Source organism: Pelophylax lessonae, assembly GCF_965119305.1.
Source record: "Pelophylax lessonae genome assembly, chromosome: 5".
Classification (NCBI taxonomy): Eukaryota; Metazoa; Chordata; class Amphibia; order Anura; family Ranidae; genus Pelophylax; species Pelophylax lessonae.
This window is the reverse complement of record NC_138772.1, coordinates 308,562,278-308,588,358: the sequence shown is the minus strand read 5'-3', so window position 1 is coordinate 308,588,358 and position 26,081 is coordinate 308,562,278. Positions and strand designations below refer to the sequence as shown.

Sequence of the window (26,081 nt, the reverse complement as noted above, 5' to 3'; positions counted from 1 at the left end):
GAAATTCATACAGGATACAATGTTTTGGGGTGCAAAACTAACGTCATAGACTTATTTCAATTTAAAACAGCGTATTTATGATTGCCAGTAAAAAAAAAAAAAATAATAATAATACTAAAAGTCGGTATCCCATTAGCTCTGCCCAACACAAAAGAAGAGCAGTCATAAAGGTCCTGGGCCATTTAAATGCTACATCCACCTATATCAAGCATCTTTTTTTTGCAGATAGAGGACTATTATTTCTAGCTTCTACCAATGCTTCAAAGTTCTCTTGTCCTGATGATAGAGCTCTCAAAACTGACAGCTACCTACGTTATCAATGGAATACCGCATCTATGTATATATATGTATGTAATCCAGGCTTTGGCAAAGGGTCAGTCATGTATTGCCATCACATTGACAGCCAAATCTATTACAGATTAGGCATCTGAGACAGAGTTGGTTTTTTGCAGGATAAAAGTGTAATCTAAACCCCCAAAAAAACAACACGCCTTCCTGTTCCTAGATGACAACGTTTACTCAATGTACTGATTCTATGGAAGAGCCCTATTTCAGCATTGCCCTATAAGGTTATATGCCTGGTATATTCATGACTCTTGCTCTTGGTATTTTTCTACTATTTCTATGTATTATTGTGAAAACTGCATGGGCAGCTCTTTGTATGCTACTGCCATTAAAGCTTTTTAATTCCATTCACATTCTGTCCTAATCTGACATCAGTAAAGTGTATCACATCAACAAGCTACAATGATTCAATATCTTATCACTTACAACTGATATTTTTTTTATTTCTTTCCATAAATAGTTCCTGCAGGGAGCTGGGTACAAACTAGACTACACTACACTTATTAATAGTTATTGTTTACACGCCACCCTATGCTTCTGATGTCATGTCTGTACACTGACTTTTCTGCTCATTCTACTGTCAGCAAGCACTTTACAATGATTCATCATATGTAATTCAGTTAGGCAAAGAGGTAACCTTATTTATTCTTCCAAAATACATTATCCAATCTGAATTTCATTTGCCATTAACTAATCCTCCCTGAAGACAACAAGCTTCTTGCTATGATTTTTTTTTTTTTTTTTCAAATGCCTACATAAATAATTTCACTGTCATCAGCAAAAAAGAAAATAGAGTTTCTATACCAATCACATGTTTAGCATTTGTATTAGTTCGAGTATGACCGGTATCTGAGCTGTCTAAAAAAATTCTGCACCCTCACCGGGTTGCTTATCCTAAATAATTAATACGTATATTTCATTGCAATACTAGACAGCTACAAACACTTACGCATCATTTCAGAAGTAATAATATTATTGATGTTTATGCAATTTTATTTTGCTATTTGGCACACTGGAAAGGAGAAGACACATGTTACATTGAAATAAATACAATTTTTAAAGAAGAAGTATAATTTTGATTTGTTTACATTGTTCTACTGCCTCAAAGTGTATTATCCAGTATACTGTGTACTATATATAATTGTCCCAAAATGTACCATTTAGGCCCCGTTCACACAGGGGCGATCCGACTTGGGGGGGCGACCTCCGAGGTCGCGGTGCGAGCAGCGAGCCGCGACCTCGGAGCGGCCGGCACGGACTTCATAACATTGAAGTCTATGACGGTCGCTCCGGGTCACCCCAAAGAAGCTCCGGACCCTTTTTCTAAGTCGGAGCGACTGGTGTCGCTCCTATTAGAACGGGTCGGCAGCTTCCCTGTGGAAGGCGACCTACGGCGATCTGTGAGGCAACCAGGTCGCCTCACAGGTCGCCCCAGTGTGAACGGGGACTAACAAACAACAATGGTAGTGGCCAAGGACTTTTTGAGGAACATATAGATACAAAAAAAAAAAAAAACTGCGTATATAAAAACCATACATTTTATAATAACATTCAAAAAAAGCCAAAACATGGAATAAAATGTAAGGTTCAAGTAATTGTTTAGGTCCAACACAATCCACTTGTAGACTTGACGTGTTTCAATAGATCTTCTTCAGTAGTAAATGTGAATGATCAGCATGATGAAACCCATAATTATCATTATATTCAAACCATAGATTTGTTTTTATATACACAGTGTTGTTCTTGTATCTATATGATCCTCAAAAAGCCCTTGACTACCACCATTGTTGTTTGTAAATTGTTCTACCACCCATGGGACAAAGTACATGTAGCACCTAGTACCTAGGTGCTTCCTAAAGTTAGCCATGCACAGTAAATACAACTATTTTTTTTACTTCAGACAGCAGACTGGATGAGGTGGTTTTGTGGATGGAGGAATTCCCCCCCCCCCCCCCCAGGACATTGTATTGTGACAGCGGCACCCTAATCAAAGGGGAATTTTCCAATGTCTCTCCTAGACATAAGTTGATTAAAGTAGAACTTTAGTCAGAAATAATCTCCCGCTAGATCACTTCAGGCTGGCCCCTTTGCAGGTATAGCTATGAAAAATATTAAAAATAAGTGCCTATAATGTTTGAAATCCAGTAATTCACTGTCTCACCCTGCTCTGCACATGCTCAGTTGCTCTCTAACTTTTAGCACTGTGCCTAAAATTAGAGCCACTAGAGGCCTATCTGCTAAAAGCCTACAGATTTACTGCAGCTCAGGGACTCCAGGCTTCAGCAAAATGGTGGCCTCCAGCCAGAAGAAACAGGAGCAATGCTGGAGGCAATTTCCAGCACACACTGGTGGCATAATTATTAAAGTTGAAAGTATGTTTCTTGCTAAAGAACAATATTTGTATGGGTACATTTCTGCTTTAAACAATCAACTGATGTTGAGAGGGGAAGCCCACGTACTGAAAAGCATTCATCCAGTCTCTGCTGGACTGGCTGAATTTTGAACAGTGTATGAGACAAGCTGCAATTATGATAGATCCGTCTCCTTCCTAGCTGTTGAATATGTTGAAAAGGGGGCAGGTCAGACTTCATAACTAAACTTGGAAAGCATTTACCTACATGGGACAAAGAACTGCATGTATTTGAGGAAGAGAACAGTCTAAAAAAATGTATTATAGTTCTTCTTTAATGAATTATATGATAAAAAATAATAGTGTGATGTACAATTCCAACATGAAACCAAATCAATAAACATGCTATGCAAAAACTCATGTCTAGAAATGTATACTTACCCCAACATGAAAACAGAGATTCCTTTAAATTATTTTGGAAATCTATCTCTGCAGGTAACACATTCCATAACAGCTTCTGAAGCTCCTCAATGCCAAAAATACTGTATGTGGACACACAGGGGCTGCTTTACTAAAGGTAAATGGGCTGTTAATTTAGCAAACGAAGGTGCACTGTGCAAGAGAATTTGCCCCAGAGTTTATTGATTGAGGTAAAATGTCACTTTGCAAAGAATACTCAATCAAGGAAAATAAAAAATGTTTGTTTGCACATTATTAGATGGTAAAAATCAGCAGAGCTTCCCCTCATTCAGTAAAAAAAAACTCCTTTGCAAAGTGAAACTTTGCTTGCAAAGTGAAAAGCCAATTTGCCTTTAGTAAATCAACCCTACCACATTTGGAATTTTTTAGTAACTTCAAGATTAAAAAAAAAAAACATGTGTATATTTAGGCATTGTATATGTTTTCGATTGCCATACTTCTTTAGGTGTAAAAATCAGACTTGAGAAAGTCACATCACCAAACTAACAGAGTTATCAGATTAACCAGGCATTGCCAGGAAACTACACACTACTGTACTTTTTAAATGCACTGTAATATCTTATAACACTAGAAGAACAAAGTTAAGGCTACAGTGAAGAGTTAAAATGATAGTGGTTATTAATGATATGTCACATGCCACCCCTTCCAAAATGTACAATCCAAAAAGTTTATAATTCATGCTTGAAAGAAAAAGAGCACTAATTAGCGAAAATCACTGAAAAATATCTTAGGCCTAAATTCTCATTTATTCTGCTTTGTACACCAAAAACGCCCCATGATCCTGCTACTGTACGGTAGATTTCCTCTGTAAACTATACTCATTACAGTTTGTAAAAGTGCTCAGTCCAGCACTATACATGCTAAATGCAACACCCCCTGACCTGCTTCATTAAAATGCCTTGCTACCGAAGTGGATGTTCTGGGCAAATGTACTACTAGTAAATATGTGCTCCTATATTCTAGCACAAACAAGAGCATTTTATTATTTTTAAACAGAATTTATATAGTCCCAATAGTTTACGCAGCACATTACAATATTAAAGGGAGACAGTACAGTTACAATAGAATAAAATACAAGAGGGTTAAGAGGTTACAATCTTACAATCTAAAAGGGTAGGGCAAGTGGTACAAAAGGTTATAACTGTGGGGGGTGAGTTGATTGAAGTGATAAAAGATCAGTTGAAGATTTAATATGATGAGTTTTCAGGGATTGCCTAAAAAGCAGCCAGAGTAGGAGATAGCTGGACAGATTGAAGTAGAGAGTTTCAGAGAATGGGAGAGGCTCTGGAGAAGTCCTAGAGATGAGCATGGGAGGAGACAAGGGAGCTTGAGAACAGGAAGTCTTGAGAAGAGCGGAGAGTTGTGAATGGCTTTGTTTGTTGTTGTTGTTAGTATTTTGAATTTAATTTGCTGGGCAATCGGAATCCAGTGTAGGGATTGGCAGAGATGGGTAGCAGGCACTGAGCGGTTGATAAGGTCGATGAGTCTGGCAGCAGCATTTATGATAGACTGAAGAGGTGAAAGCCTATGGAGAGGTAAGCCTGTGAGAAGGGAGCTGCAATAGTCAAAACGAGAGATAACAAGGGAGCGAATGAGTAGCTTGGTAGTTTCATTTGTTCAAAAAGGGAAAATTTTAGAAATGTTATGGAGCTGAAGTTTACAAGCTTTACCAGTTTAAACTATATATACTCTTTCATTTGTCAAATAATCCTGAATAGGAACATATAAATTGTCTCTCGTTACTATCCTGCCACAATGGTTTCCAGAGTAACAACCAAATGGGCCATTTTATAGCTTAGCATGTTCATGTCTGCTGCGCTTAGTAAAAGAACAAATATATCTAATGACTTAGCACAATATCTAGTAAAGCTACTGACACAATATTGCCCAAAAAAACAATATAAATACAAATTAAAAGAAAGGTGGTGTAGCATTATACAAATCAGAGATATTAGAAATTCTTAAAAAGTCCACATCCAAAAAAGAAGTCCGAAGAAAGTCATATGTTTAAGTGCAGCTGAATATATGTGAAGAGGCCACCATTGACACCCCATCACACTGCCTCTTACCTTCCACTCCAGACCCTAATCACAAAAGGGCCCCTGACAATGTCATTTGATGACGAAACCTGTAGGAAGGCACTGGAGACTCACAACGCTATTGCATGCCAGGATGTAGGGGACATCTTGCTGGTTAGAAATGCCAGTTGTTTCATACAGACATGCAAATTGTTTACCGCTATCATGTGAGTGTTATTTCTACTTTTTACTGCTTATTAAAATTAGTTTGAGAGCCTTACACTATGAGGAATGTTTCTTTTATTTCCATGCAAGATATATAAGTCCTGGTGGAAAATGAATGAGTAAGCTGAAAAGGTAGTTGCTGTCCTTAAAGAGCCTATTGGATTACTGATCACTGCGCATCTTGACTTTTGTAATAAGGGTCTGGAGTGGATGGTAAGCGGCAGTGTGATCAGGTGTCCGTGGTGGCCTCTTGACTTTCTTATGAATTTCTAGTATCTCTGATTGTATAGCGCTGCCCCACCTTTCATATCATAGCTTGCATAAAAACATTTTAACTATGGACTTTACACTCCATATCTGTTTTCTATACCAGGTTCGTAAAATAGTCCTGTCAACCAATTTACCAGATGGCATTTGAAAAACGGTACCATAAGATGCCTGTTATTACCTTTAATATTTCAGGAAAGGATTTGTTTGTGTGTCTACCCAATTTTTTTTAAAATTATCCCTACATTTTAGCTGAGTTGAATGAGCATAGAGGCTTTCAACCTTACAAATAGTTTAACTGCTGCAACTTTATAAACGACATCAGTGGGAGAGGTTCTTGATGTGCTGTGGAATTGTCCCTTTTTGATGTTGCATCCTTGGAAACTGTCTGCAATAGATTATTACCTTTAGTTGGTTTGCTGTACAAATTAGTACAGATCTTCACATTATTCTTAGTCACAGTGACATCCAAGTAGTCAGTAGAAGCTCTTAATTTAATGGTTGGCTGCATGCCATTTACTGCATCTACCATCTCTCTGAACAATTCATTAGGCCTTTCCAATTTCTTACAAGATAAAGTGGGCGATATAAAATATTTTGGCTAGTTCCAAGTTCTAACAAAAGCTATAACCATCTATTCTGAGATCCCCTCCTATTTGTGTCCAAACAAGATGAACTATATAGAAAAAAGATTAGAATGTAAATACATGGAGTAAACTATAGGCTGAGGTTTCTAGGCAAACCATTAAGCGGCACACTTTCATGTCAGTTGTGCAACTAGTGTAGTAGCATAATTTAGGGACAGAATATGATACATGCCAATGTATATAAATACAAATTAAAAGAAAGGTGGTGCAGCTTTTTACATTCAGAGATATTAGAAATTCATAAAAAGTCCACATCCAAATAAGAAGTCAGAAGAAAGTTATATGTTTAGGTGCAGCTGAATATATGTGAAGAGGCCACCACCAACACCTTATCACACTGCCGTTTACCATCAACTCCAGACCCTCGTTACAAAGGGCCCCTGACAACGTCATTTGATGATGAAATGTGTAGGAAGGCGCTGGAGACGCACAACGCTATTGCATTTAATGGTTGGCTGAATGCCATTTACTGCATCTACCATCTCTCTGAACAATTCATTAGGCCTTTCCAATTTCTTACAAGATAAAGTGGTTGATATAAAAAATTTTGGTCAGTTCCAAGTTCTAACAAAAACTTATAACCATCTATTCTGAGATCCCCTCCTATTTGTGTCCAAACAAGATGAACTATATAGAAAAAAAATTAGAAGGCAAATACATGGAGTAACCTCTATAGGCTGAGGTTTCTAGGCAAACCATAAAGCGGCACACTTTCATGTTCATTGTGCAATTAGTGTAGTAGCATAATTTAGGGAGAGAATATGATACATGCCAATGTATATAAATACAAATTAAAAGAAAGGTGTTGCAGCGTTATACAATCAGAGATATTAGTAATTCATAAAAAGTCCACATCCAAAAAAAGAAATCAGAAGAAAGTCATATGTTTAGGTGCAGCTGAATATATGTGAAGAGGCCACCACCGACACCCAATTACTCTGCCTCTTACCATCCACTTCAGACCCTCAGTACAAAGGGCCCCATACAGCGTAATTTGATGATGAAACGCGTAGGAAGGCGATGGAGACGCAAATGCCTTGGCATGTATCATGAATATGATTCATGCCAACAATACTATTTGCCATGAATTAACTTGTTAAAACTAAATTAGAGGTATATGGTAATACTTGAATTCAACTTAGTATCAGTCTTTTATAAATCTTGTACAGCAGAAAAAGCACAAGGAGCCAATCAAATGTGCTGCGGTGCAAGGAGGAGAGGACAGGCGACAGAAAGATAAAGGTATCTGTGTGCTGCCTCCCCATTACTGTCCATTCATGGGTTGGGGGCAAGACCCAGACATATTATTCAACTACTGCAGAGAAAAATCAGGTCTCGTGTCCTACCAGACTAAGTGGCTTTGTGTGTCAGAGCTGTGTAAATTCCAGAACTGGGTGGACAGAAATACAAGTCATTTGGCAGGTTAAGCAGCTCACTTACATATATTTCCTCTGCATATTTAGTTGTGTGTCTGAACTTTAGGTGCAGGTGTAGTAAATTAATTAAAATGTCCTTTCAATGTCCTTGCGACTTCATAGGTTAAATAATCAGGAATGTTCATACCAGAATGTAAGAGCATAATATCATTTGGTGTATTTTCCTATAACAACATCTCTACAGCTACCCCCAGCGGCTATGTATTTGAATAAGGAAAGCTACAGGGTCCTGCGGTTGATATGGATTGTAATAGATTTAGAATACCCCGTTGAGCTTGTTATTAGAGAAAAAGGCTTGCTTGATTAGTCTAAACAGTTGGGAAAGGTAAAATTTACACATTTTTAAGCTTTACATATTTCCTGTTAGTAACTATTTGTGGCAGATAACTAAGCCATAGACATCACATCACGTTTTTCATAGGCCAGCAAGGCAAATCTGTGACTGATTCACATCTTGCACAAACTGGGATAGGCTTTACAAGTCTAACAATTTGTGCTGATCACCACATAACACATTAATAAAATAAATACTACAGTAAGTAATGGTTTTTGTTTCTAGGATCAATCAGGGAATTATTTATACAAGGCATTTTCTGATTGGACATAGGTAGATTGTGACATCATCCCGCCCCATGTTTTCCAATCAATGCCTTGTAATAACTGAAAGAAATAAAAGTCATTCTCTGAATGATGGTAGTGCAAATCAAGAGACCTGTTGTGTTCAGTGTGCACAGGGGAAGCCACATTAGTCAGAAGATCCTGGCTATTACTGTATGTAGCACTGGATACTACAGTGGTTTTCTTTGCAGATTTGCGGTTCTCTACACAGCCAGAGATCACCTGCGGTAATTACCACAGGTAATCGCTGGCTGTGCAGACAGCCCCGAATACCTACTAGAGCCGGTGTGAATGTAGCTTTATTCTTCTGCTATATGAAATAATAAGGTAGGTTTTCTGACATTAAATAAATTATACCAGTTCCAGGGACGACCAACCACCTCCACATCCCAATATACTGTAAACAAGCAAAACATTCAGAAGGTATGAGATATACCTCTTACAAAAGGGGGACTTTAAAGGAAGTGGTGTTGTCGAGATGAGCCCATTCGCAAATATTTTGTTAAAAGAGAGACATTTTATTTATTTAAACATAGTAAAAATAGTCTACAAATAGAAATAAAAACATATCTGCAGCTAGAAGGCAGCACAACTCAAACTGTAGTACATTGACAGTGATATCTGTAGCTACATAAAAGTCCAACGCGTTTCACAGAACACTTTCTCTGCTTCTTCAGGAAACTTGGTTATTGTATCTACGTTATTGTAAATTTCAAAGATAGAAAACTACATATTATACATCATAACTACCTAATTGTATTATATTTGCACTTGCCATATATGTAATAAAAAGGTAAACCCATGTTCATGAAAACTTTCCACAATGTATTGCTATTATCTCCAAACAGCGGGATGTAACCCCGGCCATAGGACGACCAACTGACACCTGGTAATGTACCAGGGTCAGGTCTTAAGGACACTGGACCGTATCTAGCAGGTTAAAATTGGCCACAATTATATCCAAGTAACTGAAATACAAATGACTTCCAAAAATCAGGGTGGAGCCATACTTTGAGACCTTGCATATCATAGTATAGTTACTGAATCGATTAACATGCCTAGATAGTCCCCCACACATCACATAACCTAACACCAACACATTAAATAAACCCACACTGTCAACACCACGCGAACATATCTCACAATAAACACCGATACCCACCACATTCAAACACATAGCCTAACATCAAACAAACACATCCAACCCCCAAACCATCCATTCAAAGCACTTAAACCACACCTGAAATCCCAAACCCCCCCACAAACACATACGACACATCAACCATAACAACAATTCACCATATTCATCCCAGCTAGGGTACATTTAATTCACAATCCTACCCCCCCCCTCCCACGAACAGAATACAAACCACTAACATCGTTCACCACCAATGTCATCCCCATAAATGGACCTCCTAGCAAGACTAGTGTCTCCCCATACCTCTGACTACCCAGTCGGCAACCACCCAGGGACCAGAGTGTCTAGTTCACCCGGCCAGCCAGACCTCAAGGACCTCCTTTACCCAAAAGCTCCACACACTAGCCTCCAGCATATATCCAGATAGTAACAATCAAATTGATAATAGTTGTGGCCAAAGGTATACAGCTGAAACCTGTAGGTCCTGACCTTGTATATAATCACTGTGGGCACGGCAGAAGAGGCCACCGCAGCTGCATCTCGCCCCAAATCCCGCTACTCCCAAACTAAATACGGTCCCACCGGAAACGACAGGGCCGCGCGGCCCACTGATGTCACATTTGGCACGGGCGCCGAGATTGGTGCGCATGCGCATGACATCAAGTACAGCCTCAGGATAGAGACATCAAATGAGGCTGCATCCCACCGCACGCAGTGCCACCTTTGGCTGGAGGATAAACTCCATCCGGATTTGGATGGCTAGGAGAAAAGATTTCCTGCCCCATCCAGGCTGGGCGTCCAGGTGTCGACCAATAAAACATGGTCATCAATAGCCAGAGATACCCCGACTAGTTTCCAGAGACATAGCATCTAAGCATAATACATCAGTAATATTATACATTATGTAGCAATATTTAATACTTCACATAAAAAGCCACATAGATGAACCGTCTTAAAAGAAAAACAGCAAATTGAATCACATAGGTATCCCTTGTGAAAGGCAACAAATTGGATCGCATTATTATCCCATTGTACATAGCACCTAATTCTACCATTAATCAGGGTCACTCAATGTCATAAAAATGCTTTAAAAGACACAGCTGTGTTAACCCTGGAGGGGAAGTTGCCCTCAAATTATAAATCCATATTGCTTCTTGTTTGATTATTTGTTTATCCAAATCCCTACCCCTTGGTAGAAAGGGGTAGGGAATTGCTTTGGGATCATAACTATGTCTTAGCTCCAGACAATGTTTACCGATGGGTGCATACAGGAGCCCTACATCAATATAATATAGGTGGCCCTTTATCCTCCATTCAAGGGCCCTTTTAGTTTTTCCAATATAGAATGATTCACATATACAAAAAGCCATGTAGACCCCTCCCTCTGTTTGACAATTTGCAAAAGATTTAGATCTAAAATTATCCCCCCCCCCCCCCAAAGGTAGGTTTTTCAACATAGATTACATACAAACACCGTGTGGAGAAATCAGGCAAGGTTTGCACAGAAATACTTTTTGCCTCTCCACCTAAAAAATAGAACAAACCAGCCAGAATGGCAGGTTACAAGCTATATTGGGATCCTAATATCAACATTTACTTAGTTTACTGTGCTACCTTCAGCAAACAAAGAGAGCAGTGAACCATACCAGACTCAAACTAAATTAGCATCCAAGAAGCATGCTCTATTTTGTAAATTGTGAAAACTATTTGTCACCTAGCATTTTCAGCTCTAAGACGCCGTTTGGCCTGCCATAACAGTGATAAGGCAATTTATTCTCCTGTGATTTGCACTCAATCAATTTTTATCTTGCGTGTGCTAAAAGGTGATTGCTTTGCACTGTATAAGGTCTTGAGTTAATGTTATATTTATGCCGTGTCATCTGATACACAGATCTTAGATCCATTAAATACACACATTTGCTTAATACTTCTTATACATTTAAAGTTGATTGCTTATTTTTTCAGAAAAAAAGTTCATGTAGGATGATATTAAAGCTATGTGTAGTAAATAGAAAACACACTGCAATATTTAGAAGCATTGCTATTTGTTAAACAGTAGTCTATTTTCCTAAAAATAATTAAAAAAAAAATAGGTCTTTGACATTTATTTAGTATTGACATGACTACAGAGCCTCTCCACCAATCCCATTTGTTCCAGTATACTTTAGGTCCCATCTCTCTTACTACTTATTTTTTTATGGCAAAAATGCTGCTAGAAGCTGTTGCTGTCAGTCAAGCCAAACTGGGCTGGGTGGGGAATATCATCTGAGCTGACTACGGGACTATAGGCATACCATGTGTTGGCAAAGCATTCTGTAGCTTTGATTAAGGACTAAGGGAAACAAACTGACCACACCAGCACAGATCTGTTTTAAAGCTTAGGGTGGTTAGAACATTCCGTGGTGGAGGAAAGTTGTAGAAAGGCACACATGGGGGCCATCTCTCATCATTCTGGGCAAGCAGACTTCTGAGTACCACTTGGCTTTCATTGTGGCCCCTTCCTCCAGTGAAGCAACAAGAATTAACAAAAAATAAATATGAACATTGTTTTACCACATGGCATTGAGCACCTTACCCCTAGGGAGCCACACTTTTGACACATTTTTGGTTTCAGCCTTAACCATGACTGCCATTCAGACCTGGTGTTGAGTTGGCGGAACGCCTCCCTGATTGCATGGCATGGCATCTTGCAAGCTTTGGTTATATTCAAAACCTAAAGAACCTCTGTCTGCAAAAGTTTTCAAAATAAGCAATGAGATAATTGAAGCTGTGGATAGTGAGTTGGACAAATTAACCGAGGAGGATTTTGTGTCCTGCTTTTACCATTGGATTAAGCTCCTGACAAGCCCCTGAAAAGTGCATCACTCTTGGTGACTACATTAAAAAGTTGTGCATAAATTAGCTTTTCCCAGAAAATATTTTCTTCTTGAAAGGCTTAGGAATGTCAGAATACCCACAGAGCTCCAATGATTCAACCGGTCAGGCATTGCAATGACTCTCTTTCCTGAGAGCCATAGCAACCCCCCATACATTCATGATGGGTGCTTTATTGGTTTTATTCAAAGCTCCATCAACAATTTTACAAGCTGCATCATTTAATAATACATTGAAATACTTATTTTAGCACACATGTATGCAGGCATGTGCTGTTAGCGTAAATGGACCTAATGAAAGGATCAGCTTTGGACAGGGGTAGAGATGATTCTGGTACTGTTACAATCTAAATGTTTCCATATTCCTGAGGCCCTAGTCTATAGAAACTTCATAATATAAATGCTTTTATAAATGTTGCAGTGGACCTGTTATAATTTCTACTAATGTTACAAATGTTAGCTATTATTGTCGCACCCAGTTAGTATGAGAAAAAGCTGTCATCCGTTATGGGGCACGGGGGGCAATTCACAATCACACAGTAACATCATCCAGAATAGCCCATGTAAGTAAGACATAAGGTCATTTTCAGAGATGTACATTAGCATTTTGCTACCAAGCAACGTGCATATACTGTAAGTGGTTAGTTCTATGCAGAAAAACAAGCATTAAAATGTCAAAGTAAAAATTAGATGCAAACAAGCCACAAAGTTATTTTTATCATAAAGTCATAAAAGTCTTATGAGGGCAGGTAACATAGGGTAATGTATAATTTTGACATTCAATGAAAAGTCCAGATTTTATGGGAAAAAGTTAATTTTATCACAGTTATAGGCCAAAGTTCAATTTACAGCCTCCTAAAAACATGTAAATTATTACTTAACATGATTTTTTAAATTGCTATAGGCATGCAATTTCGTATTTTGTGGCCTTCGTCTTTTTTTCTTTTTTCCCTAATTCAAACTCAGCACCACTGAAGCTAACAGACCTCCACTAAATATTTATGATAGTAAAATAAGCAGTCTCAATACAACTGTAAATTTATTATTCATTGGTTATAAAATAAAACTTAATGGGAACTGATAAATTTCCTTTATGAGTCTTTTTAGTTGTTAAAGAGCAATGCACATACATTTCTCGTCAAGAGAGAGTAAGCATTTACTGTGTCACAAGGGGACATTAAACATATGCTTTGAATGAACCTGAGCAGATGCTGCTAATTCCCAACATAACAGTCAATCCTATCATTCATTATTGCAAGAAATTACAAATTAACCATGTTTCAAAGCATACTTAAAGGTTTAAGTATGTACAGGAATACCATTCTAATGTAATTATTTGTTTTATTTATCCAGTACAAATGCTTTTCTAATAAAGTGTGTAAATATAGCCACATATACATATACACATATACATGTGTATAACCATTCCATCAGGACCAAGCCAACCCTCAGACCCCTCAAATAATAGATTTTTAATCTGCCACACAAATGTAATAGCTCATGTTCTAAAAGTGTTCCATAGAGCATTAGATGCCAAACTAGTTATCTTTGTTTAACCAGATAGATCAAGAGAATTCAAAGAAACCGGCCCAGCATACCAGTTGTCCTCTAATAGTCACTGCTCTTCTGCTCTTTTGGTGAAATTGTTTTATGCACTTATCTGGTCAAAGCAACATACAATTGCTCCATTGTTACTCCTTTCTCGCAACAATTTCACTCTGTATCTGGGTTTCTTAAAACTTACTTTTGCATTCCCCAAGCATTTATCTATAATGTTACATTCAACATTTGAACCATCTATTTTTTACAAGCATTTCTTTCCCCAAAATTTTCAGTACAAGCATACTAATCATTGTTGTGACAGACATGCAGATTCCAAATCTTGTCTAAAGTTAGTAAGTAAGCCCTCAATTCCATCTCTAACTACCCTTCTTGCTACTGGTGTCTATATACTGCCTTGAAAAAAGCAGTCACCTGTTAATGTTACAGAAAGGGCATGTTTTTCATATGCCAACTGTCATTGACAGCCTGGGTTCATTTTCTCTATATGGTGTGGAAGGCAATGTGGGGCACCCAACAGCTTCATTTTTGTACTCCAGTGAGTTGATTTTTGGCAGCAGTTTCTATAAATTACTAGAAAAGAAAAAAAAAAACCACTTGAAGGTTGGCTTGATTCAAAAAGATTATTATAAAATGTTAAGGATTTTGTGACTGTATGGATGGGGTATGAAAGTTTTAAAATTTAAAGCACCAGCTATTGTTTGCAGTTGCAAAGAGTTGCAATTTTGCTCACTACTTGTGAAAAGATCACTTACATGTACAGTATGTACTCTTGAATTAAGTGTCTCTACAGAGCTCCTGAAGAAGTGCAAATGGGGCACGAAACATGTGGGGCTGACTGTACCCCAATATCGGATTCGTTGCCATGATGTTGGTTGCCCACTATTGATACACAGGAATTTCCTGGTTTAGGGATTAAGGTTTAAAATAAATAGTCTGGGGCAACTGTATCCAATATCTAGGACATCGGTCCACTTGTGAACCAATATTTTGAATATATTTGTTTTTTTCGTAACTAATTGCTTTTAAAGGTACCAAAATAAAAAAATGATATATTTTTAAAAAATGTGAAGTCCTCTGTGAGGTTGTATTGTGCCATCAAAGTCCATGTTCCTATGCACTTTTTGTATTGTACAGTATGTACGGTAGCTACTGGTCGAGATATGGGGAGGGGGGAATGAATGGGCTCCATTTTCTTATGTCATTCTGCGCTAGAGGCAGGATGTTTAAAAATTAACATAGGCAGCCATTTAGGAGTAGATTTATTAAGGGAAAATAGTTTGTGCACTTTGGAATTGCAATTGCACTCATTTACCACAAAGCTTAGTAAATGTGGTAAAGCGCTATTGATTTCCATCATCCAATCATGTACGAGCAACAATGCATTTTTTTTTTAATTTTCTTTTTTTCCTTGCGTCTGTTTGGATATTGTTTGCAAAGTGAAGCTTACCACTTTTATCAAGCTCTGGGGATAATGAGTGCAACTGCACTTGCAAAGTGCATAGTCTATTTACCTTTAGTAAATCATTCTTTAGTGCCTACATGGAAGCCCACTAGTGAGAACATATGTCATGTTGTTACTTAAAAACACATCTAATCCCCCAAAAATGTAACATACTGTTAAATCACCCTAGAAGTGCCAAAGTTCTTCTAACCTGTCACTCTCATTTAAAAAAATAATAAAAATAAAAAATAAAAATCGTGAAATTAAAAAGGAATTCCCATACTGCATGTTCTTACTACATTTATTAAAGCATAACTGAGGGCAAAACAATTTTTTAGTTTTTTAAGAGAGGGATTAGAACACCTGTCAGTATTTTATTGGCTGTCCGTGCCCCTGTTCAGGAGATTCACACTCCTTATTTGCCTTACGTTCTTCTTTAACCACAAACAATTATAGGAATGCAAAATTTTTCTTAATACTTGTCCCTTAAAGTGTTACTAAACCCACAACACTAAAATCAGTCTGTATCTGCAGTAAAGCATGCTTGTTATATTCCCTGTGGAACCTAAGGGGTTAATCATTTGCATTGTGTAGAAAGGCTGTTGGATCATGTCTCTCTCATCCTCTTCACTGTCCCCAAAAAAAACCCAGATATTTACAGAGCCAGGGGACGGGCTGCACATGCTCAGTTTGGTGTGTATTGCTACAGAATTTGTTTTCTTTTCTTGGGAGAGTGCATGTAATCAGCACAGGGCCAATCAGCACTGTCCAGACATGTCCAGACAGAGGATCAGGGGAGAATGAAAACTCCCCTGAATTTGTTTTCTTTTCTTGGGAGAGTGCATGTATTCAGCACAGGGCCAATCAGCACTGTCCAGACATGTCCAGACAGAGGATCAGGGGAGAATGAAAACTCCTCCTACAAGCTTTACCAGGAACTGATACAAGTCACTAAATACTGCTGATGAAAAAAGGTATTTATCCCTTTATATTTACTAAAATAATTGCATTTCCATGTTCTGTGTACTGTGGGAGACCAGATATAGTAAATGCAGGATCTGGGTTTAATAACACTTTAATCACCACTATATTATAATTTGTAGTGGGGTATTTTTCATTACTTACTGAATACGATCTTTTAGTACTTATCTTTCATATAGCTACAACAGACAAATCAACCTACTATATATAAATCATTTCCCTTTTTCATTTTATTTAGCCTTTCCAAGCCTCTTTCTCTGTAAAATGTGGGGGTATATTTCTACTGGCTCTGTCCTAAGTGGTAATCAGTGATGTCCTACTTTCTTCCTAGATAATGGTATCTTAAGTGCTGATTGGCAGAGCAGGGCAGACCTTCACAAGAGGCCAAATCACAAATGGGTTATTTCTAATACTTGTCAACTCCACCAAAAAGATCATTTGTTATATAAATCTAAAATTTCATTGCTATTTCCTTTTCATTTCACTTATTAAATTACAGAAAGTTAAAATTTTATTTGTTAAGGAAAGTAGAAAAAAAATCAATATCTTTCTAGCAAATGTGCAGATGGTGAGAAAGTAAACAGCCCAGCTTTCTTCATGACACCTAGCTTAATACACAGATGCGTTAGAGCATTAGAAAGTACATCACATGCTTTGGATTGACACTGATCAAAGTAACACTTTTTTTTTTCTCTCAACACTCATCAAAAACATAAAGTCATTAAGGATAAAAAGAACACTTTACATACGGCTAAACTCCAAGACAGAGATTTTGAGATATAAAACTTTCTGCATTGCACTGACTTTCAATGCTACTCTTTTTGGGACTAGTTAAACACGTAGGTGCGCTTACAGTTTAACATAGATAACTTTCATAATGCAAGAAAATAAACAGACGGCAGCTTCAGCTGTCCATCTATCTACCCACGTACTGACACCATCAATCTGTATTATATGAGGTAATTTCCATTATTATGATAGGCTTAAAAATTATGTTTTTGGTAAAGTAGGTTTTATGTACAGAAGGTACTCTGTCTTTACATTTAGGGTCCATTCACATTAGAAGGACTTGTCAGGCGACTTGGTCACCTGACAAGTCGCGGTCGGTCACCTGCCATTGATTAGCACAGGACCCGTTCTAATAGGAGCGACACAAGTCGCTCCGACTTAGAAAAAGGGTCCTGTACTACTTTGGGGCGACCTGGAGGCGACTTGCATTGACTTCAATTATATGAAGTCCGTGCAAGTCGCGCTGAGGTCGCGGTGCACGATGTGCACTGCGACTTCACAGGTCGCCCCAGCAAGTCGTGTCGCCCCTGTCTGAATGGGCTCTAAGTAGACTCAAAGCATATCGTACCCACCTCTCATTACACTTAGTAGACTCATAGCATACCGTACTGTACCCACCTCTACCTAAAAAACTGAATTTTCCTTTCTCCATTAACTCACCCTCCACAGTTTTTAACCTTTTAATAAGTTGCATCTCTATGTAATAATTCCAATAATACTGTATTTTTCTATTCTTTTCATACTATCCAAAGAAAGTACAACAGAAAACGCATAACTAGAATCAGATGTGCTCTGGGAGTGTATTCATCCTATGTTTAGCTGGCATACACAGTTGGGTAGAGCTATATCACGTGGTGTTGCCAAGCACGAAGGTCGGTCATCTTGATGGTTGGAAACATTCCCCCGTGGATTATTGATGCACATGTGAGATTTTATCTTACTTTTTGGTGAGTGAGTTTTCTGGATTTTAATACATTTTATACTGAAGGTACTACACTAGAAAGTAGCTTTCTATCTATGTTGGAACGTTATATCTATTGAGGGTATATGAAGTGGAATCTGATTAAGGGGGAAAGAGTGCTGCCGTTCTATCAATTGGATTCTGTAACAAGCATTCGACCACTGTATGTATTGGTCCACTCTGGATGGAACGTTATATCCATTGAGGGCCATATGAAGTGTAATCTGCTTAAAGAGAAAGTAACCCCCCCCCCCCCCAAATAAAAAAAAAACAGTAAGATAAAGGCATAATGAGCTAGTATGCATCACGTACTAGCTCTTTATGACATAGTTACATTAGAATGAAGCCCCTGCAGTGCCGCCTGCTCAGCGACAGGATGGCCAACATGTTCGGCTGTCCTGCTTCCTGGTTCGCGTCCTCCGGCTATCTGATTGGCTGGAGGCACGATTGCGCAGGAGCCACTGTTCACTGCACAGGGCTCTGAAGGAACGGCACGGTGTTGGTCGTTCCTTCAGATGGTATGCGCCAATGATGTCATTGGCTGCATTAAAAGTATATATCTCCTAAACGGTGCAAGTTTAGGAGATATTTACAGTACCTATAGGTAAGCCTTATTAAAGGCTTACCTATAGGTACAAGTTCTAAGAAAGGGTTTACAACCTCTTTAAGGGTAAAAGAGTGCTTCTATCAAGCGCATTCGACCACTGTATGTAGTGGTCCACTCTGGATGGAACGTTATATCCATTGAGGGCCATATGAAGTGGAATCTGCTTAAAGGTAAAAGAGTGCTGCTGTTCTATCAATTGGATTCTGTAACAAGCGCATTCGACCACTGTATGTAGTGGTCCACTCTGGATGGTAAGAGTCAGTGTGTGCATACATCTGTGGGTGGAGGATCTCTCACAAGATTTTCTATTTTGGACCCCACACCTATTGGACTTGGTCTGTTGACTTTCCTGTCAAGGTCTTTCTGTTAGTTTTTAGCGCTGTACTTTTGTATGTTCACCACCAGTGTTCAATCACCACCAGTGAGTTTTCTATACATTATCCTAATACTGTAGGTGCAGGTTTATTGTTTTCATTTGTCATACACAGTTGCAAGAGGAAATTTTACACTTCTTCTCTCCTGCATGTTACATTTGCATTACACCTCTCATTCGCTACTATGCCTTGGTCTGCCACCATTCTTTACTTATTTGATAATGGTCTTGATGTTAACCTCCTAAGATATGATGCTACAATCTCATGTTTGTCAATATTGCTTTATGTCTTGTATAAACACGTATATATACATTTCTCTCCTTTTTATGTCACTGTCTTGGCCATGAGGCTTGGAATTCTTGTATTAAAATCCTTATTTGTTTTGTACTATTTTATGGCAAAAAATATTCAATAAAAATGTATGAAGCTAAAAAAATAAAAAACAATAAATAAAAAATAAACCATAATGAAACTAAACAAAAGGTAAACGGGCACACAGCAGCAAACACGAAGCAGAGGACAGAGCAGAAAAAGGAAACAGAAAGGACACCAGTTTTGGGTTAGATTGCTATTTTTTTTATATGTCCATCCCTTCTCTGCCATATAGTTACATATAGTCCTAGTTAGCAAATCCTTCTGCACTGGCCCTACATAAATGTATCTAATTACTAAAGCAGCCAATACTGTGTTTGAAAAATATGCAAAAGCAAAATAAATATTGCACTACACTATCTACTATATGCTATTTATTTATTTTAGCTAAAAGTCCTAATTTGCACAACCTGGTGTTATAACATTAGGATACAAGCCTAGGATTGCATTGCTAGTGTTAATGCAGAACTTCCGACCCAATGATTTTTTTAAGCTCAACAAAGAGTGGAATATGTTCATTCTGTTGGTTTTTATTGAGTATTGCATCAAAATTGATATTATTTAAAGGAGTTGTAAAGATGGAAGGTTTTTTTTTATCTTAATGCATTCTATGCATTAAGATAAAAAGCCTTCTGTGTGAAGCAGCCTCCCCAGCACCCCCTAACACTTAACTGAGCCCCATCTCTGTCCAGTGATGTCCAAAAGTCCCTGATTGGTACAGACACAGCCGCAGCACCATTGGCTCCCATGGCTATCAATCAAAGTCTGTTAGCCAGTCAGAAGAGAGTGGGGTGGGCCAAACTACAGCTCCGTGTCTGAATGTTCACATGGAGCTGTAGCTTGGCTTGGGTGCCCCTATAGCAAGATGCTTGCTGTGGGGGCACTTGACAGGAGGGAAGGGCTAGAAGCAGCAGAAAGGGACCCAAGAAGAGGAGGATCCAGGTTGCTCTGTGCAAAACCAACTGTACAGAGCAAAAAAAATTGACTTTACAATCACTATCAAGTCATAAACCATGTCTCAATGATCCCAAGAGCATCGCAGTAACAAGACATTTCTGTGCTGTCTCTTTGGAATGCATTTACCAATTTTTACAACACTGTTCACAGTTCCAATGACAAACTATTCCACCATGCAGGTAGGATGGGCAGCTTTAAAAGAACCTTTAGGTTTTATGCAACCAGTGACAAGCTAGGATCACCCTGTTAAAAAAAGGTTAAATGTTGCTTTGTGAAATAAATCAGAGTTTGGATTTTTTTTTACAGAAAAAAAGATAATAAATGTAACTCAATCATAGGTGTGCGCAGCCTATTGCATTAGGGTGTGCACCCCAAAGCCCAATCACATATCCCTGTGTATATACTGATGGTGTCAGTAGGGTAGAAATTGGTGTCTGTAGTTCTATTGTTATTTTTTATTCTTTTTTACAATTTTATTTTTTTTGTTAGCACAGTTAGGGAGCTTTGGTGAAATTTCAGGGGTCTAAACAGGGTGAATCTGCAGCACAAGGGGTGATTAGGGTGTGCCCAGGCACACCTGGCACACCCTGTGTGCACGTCTATGAACTCAATAAAGAGCCAGGAGCCAACAAGTAAAAGAAACCAACCAACATTCAAACAGTTGTCTGTATACTTATTTTACTGCTACTAACTTGTTCAGATACAACACCACCCCCTGGAACTAAGTCTTTAAATATGACCCCAATACACCTAAACGCTGACGGTTAAATCAGCGGCAGCAAATTATTATTGCTTTTCCTGTCGTTGTGAATATTTTCTTCCACCTATAATACACCCCCACATGCAGCATCTAGCCAGCTTTTGAGGTAGGTCAAATTGCAAAGAATTATCAGTGTAGTAACTCATATCCAGGTTTTGGTATGCATTAGTTACCTACTGAAACTTCCCCCCTGCTGCTTTAAATACAGGCCTTTGTAAAACCTTCTACCACTATGGATCTCTAAGAGATGCTGAAAAGGTAATAAAATCCCATTGCGTAGAAATATGATGTAAAGAACTAAAGCATTTTCACAAATACAGTGCAATAAAATAAAATACTTTACACAGGGATTAAAAATCATACAGCACATCAACCTTGAAATCTGTAGAAGGAAATTTTATGGTTCAATTATTTTTTTATGCAGGTTGTAATTCTTATTTGCAACAATGCTGAACAAGAAAAATACGATGTTTTCTGTAATTATTTAAAGAATTTCCTACAGTTTACATTGTTTGCATGCACACACTGGGGTTTTTTAATAAACTGGATTCAATTGTGCAGGATAATTCCTATTTTTTTCTATGCATATGGCTACGTGGTTTAAAATACACACTAAAAAAAAAAAAAAAAAAAAGAGAACAAAAAGTATGTTTATTTTCATAAAGGGATTATACAGTATAATGGTTTTGTACATATGTCCTTTGTTTATTATAGTCAGCACTAAAATATTTTTATTTTCTTAAAGCGATTATACAGTATAATGGTTTTGTACATATGTCCTTTGTTTATTATAGTCAGCACTAAAATACGTTTTTAAATATATTTCCTTTTTATGATCAGTTAAATATGAAATGTTTTGTATAAATTACATACATAGTTACATAATTACATAGTTAGTGAGGTCGTAAAAAAGACATCCGTCCATCCAGTTCAACCTATGATGTGTGTGTGTGTGTTTGCTGTTAACCGTACATTGTATACCCCTGTATGTTGTGGTCTTTAAAGTGCCCATCTAATAGTTTATTTATTTATTTATTTTTTTTAATTTAATAATTAAAAAAAATATTTTTGTTTTCAAATGCAGTTATTAAGGCTGTTTTAAACCCTAAAGCAAACATTTAATATATTGAAGCCTATCAATTCTTAGGCTTAATGGCTGTAATAATTTCCTTTCTTTCTTCTATTTTCATCTGGTGATCCAGCCAGCGAGTCTATTGTTTTTCACAGCACAAACTCCCCGGCAGAATGTATCAGTTTACATGAATGAGACAAACCACTTAACGCTGGCAGGGGTGATGAAAATGATCAGATTTTTTTTTTATTTGTGTAAAACCTTTATCCTATAAGGAAAAAAACTGTTTGCTGTAACTGATTATAAAGTGTGAGGGGTTCTAAATCTCCTAACACATTTAACACTTCCACCCTCCCTTCCCCTAGACCAGGGGTCGGGAAGCTTTTTGGCTGAGAGGGCCATGAACACCACATATTTTCAAATGTAATTCCATGAGAGCCATACACTATATTTCAGGGGTCAGGAACCTTTATTTAATATTCATATTCATGGGCCGCAGCTATACAGTGAGTAAATGGAGCCATGTGAAAATGCCTGGAGTCCGGTCGGGAAGAGAGCAGAGCAGGCAGGTATGCAATGATGCCGGAGTGGTGAAGTGCCTGCAGGCCTGCGAGTGATGGAGGTTAGTACAGGCCAGCTCCCATGGGTCCCAGAGTGTCAGAGGGGAAGGAGATTGTGTCTGTCGGGGCACAGGGAGCGGATGGCAGGTCTCCTTACCGGGCGGTGATTGCCAAGGCCCTCAGATGCACAACACACGAGCCGGCGGCGGTACCGCAAGTAGGCCCCGGGGTCCGTGGCACGGCAATCCGGTCACCCAGAGACGAACTGAGGATAGCGGTGGGTAGCCCACAAAGTGTACCATCGATGGGTGCAGAAATCTCCTTGGCACCGGGCACAGCTTCGCAGATGGCACTGGATTGAGTGGTAGACGCGGCGGAACTCTGGGACTACGCGTCCGGACATGCCCCCTTTATTAAAGAATTGTCTGCAAGCCAGATGCAGCCATCAAAAGAGCCACGTCTGGCTCGTGAGCCATAGGTTCCCTACCCCTGCCCTAGACTGACAATGCTGCTGTGCCTCCTGTGCTCATTCCCCAGAATTGTGTCTCACTAATACTGAAGGTGTGTTACTGGCCAGATGATCAGGTGAAAACACCTGGGAAAAAGTCAAAGAAAAGAAAACTGATGCAGCCATCACATCTAATGATTGGTAAGCTTCTAACACATTTTTGGTTTTGAGTTTAATGCCGCTTTAAATTGAGCTCTTGGCTTTCCTTTACTTTTTTTATTTCACGTCACCTCCTGTGAAAAAAAAAATAAAATATATTCTCTACAAAGCTCAATAGTTCAACTTCCCAACCTGGAAATTACAGACAAACAAATGAATGAGTCAAATCAATGACTCCTCCCGCTCTTGAGGTCGCAATTAGAGACAGGTCTGAAAGGAAACAGCTTCTGCTCTGCTCCCTCTCCCTCTATGAAAATGAAAATGTCCCCATCTATAACTTCTAACAGAAAGAAGAGAATCATTTTCCGTTGAAATACTTTGGGATTGGATTGTACTACCCCCTTCATATTCCATAGAAATATACAGCATGGGGCATAATTAATTCTCTGACAGCAAGGTAATGCTAAACAGGGGCAGTTGGGCAGACTGTGTAGCAGATGTACTGCAAGGTTAGAGCTGCATTCATCAATTCCTTCCTCTGCTGCACTTCAACAGAATAAAAATCTACCACGGACCACTTCTTAATTGTGAGTCTGTTAAGATCTGTTTGATCTACAAAGATAAATCTAACACGGACCTGTGGAAAGCTGTTGCAGTTGGCTGTATGGGATTCCAGGCACACCGGGGTTACAAATACACAGCAAAACTGATGCATAGACTTAATACTGTAGACTAAATGAGAGGCATTCTGATTTTTCTCTAAGGCCTCTTGCACATAATACTCCTGTTTGAGCGTGTACTTTTTCAGACTTTATTTTTATGTATTTGCACGTATTTACGCACAGTCTTCGCTTATTTGTGTTCTCGCGCATTTTCACGCAAAAACGTATTCACGTTCTTGTTCTGCATAATATGTAAACGGGCATTTGTGGCATGTACATGTGCATGCATGATGCCTAAATTACTGTCCTAAAAGCTTGTTTACGCGCATATGTGCTTAGGCACATTACAATTAATTGCCTGTATTTTAGCTCAGCAAAAAAAAAAAAAAAAAAGCTTCACTGAGCTTTTTAACCACTTGCCGTATATGTACTTGCGGCGGTCAGCCCCTCACAGGCAAAGTGACGTATGGGTACGTCACTAGCCTGTGAGGCTCTGGGGAGCAAGCGCGCGCCGCCGCATGCGCGCTCCCGCGCGGTCACTGACCCCCCCGCGCGTGTGACCCGGCGGACCCGATATCCGCCGGTCACTCGGCGATCGTCGGTGGAGAGGGAGAAAGTCAGGCGGCTAGTGTAAACAAGCCGCCTGTCATTCTCCCCTGTGTAGAAACAATGATCATACGGTTCTACTATGTAGGACCATTGATCATTGTTCCTACAGCTCAAGCCACAGCCAATCACAGTTAGAATCACGCCCCTAGGGACACACACAGCCCCTCCCTCTCAAATAAAGTTAACCCCTTCACTGTCAGTGTAATTTTACAGTAACAGTGCATATGTATAGCACTGATTACTGTAGAAATGTCACTGGTAACCCCAAAAGTGTCAAAAATGTCAGTCAAGGGTCCGAACTGTCCGCTGCAATGTCGCAGTACCGCAAAAAAAATCGCAGATCGCCGCCATTACGCGTTAAAAAAAAAACAACAAAAATGACAAAAATCTTTCCCTTTGTTAGTAAACGCGATAACTTTTGCGCAAACCAATCAAAATACGCTTTTTGCGATTTTTTTTACCAAACATATGTAGCATAAAACAAACTGGCCAAAAATGTTAAAAAATGTAGATTTTTACTTTTTTTGGGGGGGGGGGGGATTTCATATAAAAAAATTTGAAAAATATTGTTATTTTTGCAAAATTGACGCTCTTTTTTTGTTTATAGCGCGTGATCAAAAAATCGCACAGGTGATCAAATACCATCAAAAGAAAGCTCTGTTTGTGGGAAAAAAAGGACGTCAAATTCGTTTAGGTACAGCGTCGCACGACCGCGCAATTGTCCGTTAAAGTCACGCAGTGCCGAATCGCAAAATACCCCCTGGTCAGGAAGGAGGTAAAATCTTCCGGGGCTTAAGTGGTTAAAGCTGCAGTGCGCAAGAGGCCTACTTGTGTTGCTACATTTTCTTGATAAATTGGAAAATAGTTCTGATAGCGCTGCCCAATAGTGAACATGCAATCATTAATTCAATCAATAGAAAAAAAGGACTTTGTTTATAAATGTTTATGTATTTTTCAATGTATCAATGTTTATAGCAATTTTATAGCACAGGAGCTTTTTCTTACCCAATATTTATGGAAGTCGCTATTTTTTTTTTTTTTTTTCAATTGATTTGATGATTGGTTTTTTTTTTATTATAATTTTACTGTATTAGTTTTACATCAATACTAAAAGCAGTAAAAATAAGGTTTTTTAATACAAAATCATATTTTCCCTGCAGGTACACACCTTCCCCTTACCCCCCAGTTCCCTCATATTTACCCCAGTCCAACATTGCGGTCCCATCCATCTCTTCTAAGTGACTCTAAGATGTCCTGATCTTACTAACTCCCCTGATCTTCCATATCTCTGTGTTTGATTGATTGATTGATTGAATGATTGATTGTTCACTTTTGGGCAGCGCTATCACAACTTATGCTATACCGATTG

At 38.6% G+C, this 26,081-nt stretch overlaps 1 protein-coding gene and 1 pseudogene across 2 annotated transcripts in view; both read right to left on the bottom strand.

Moving 5' to 3' along the window:
- The window catches only part of LOC309555604, a 54,146-nt pseudogene extending 47,929 nt beyond the window's left edge, over positions 1-6,217 (bottom strand). The window contains exon 1 of the transcript in view: positions 6,091-6,217. The product of the transcript in view is annotated as an uncharacterized misc_RNA (transcript). The remainder of the gene's footprint in view (positions 1-6,090) is intronic.
- The window catches only part of LOC309556963 (cadherin-6-like), a 567,199-nt gene that overhangs the window by 318,437 nt on the left and 222,681 nt on the right, over positions 1-26,081 (bottom strand). The window lies entirely within an intron of this gene.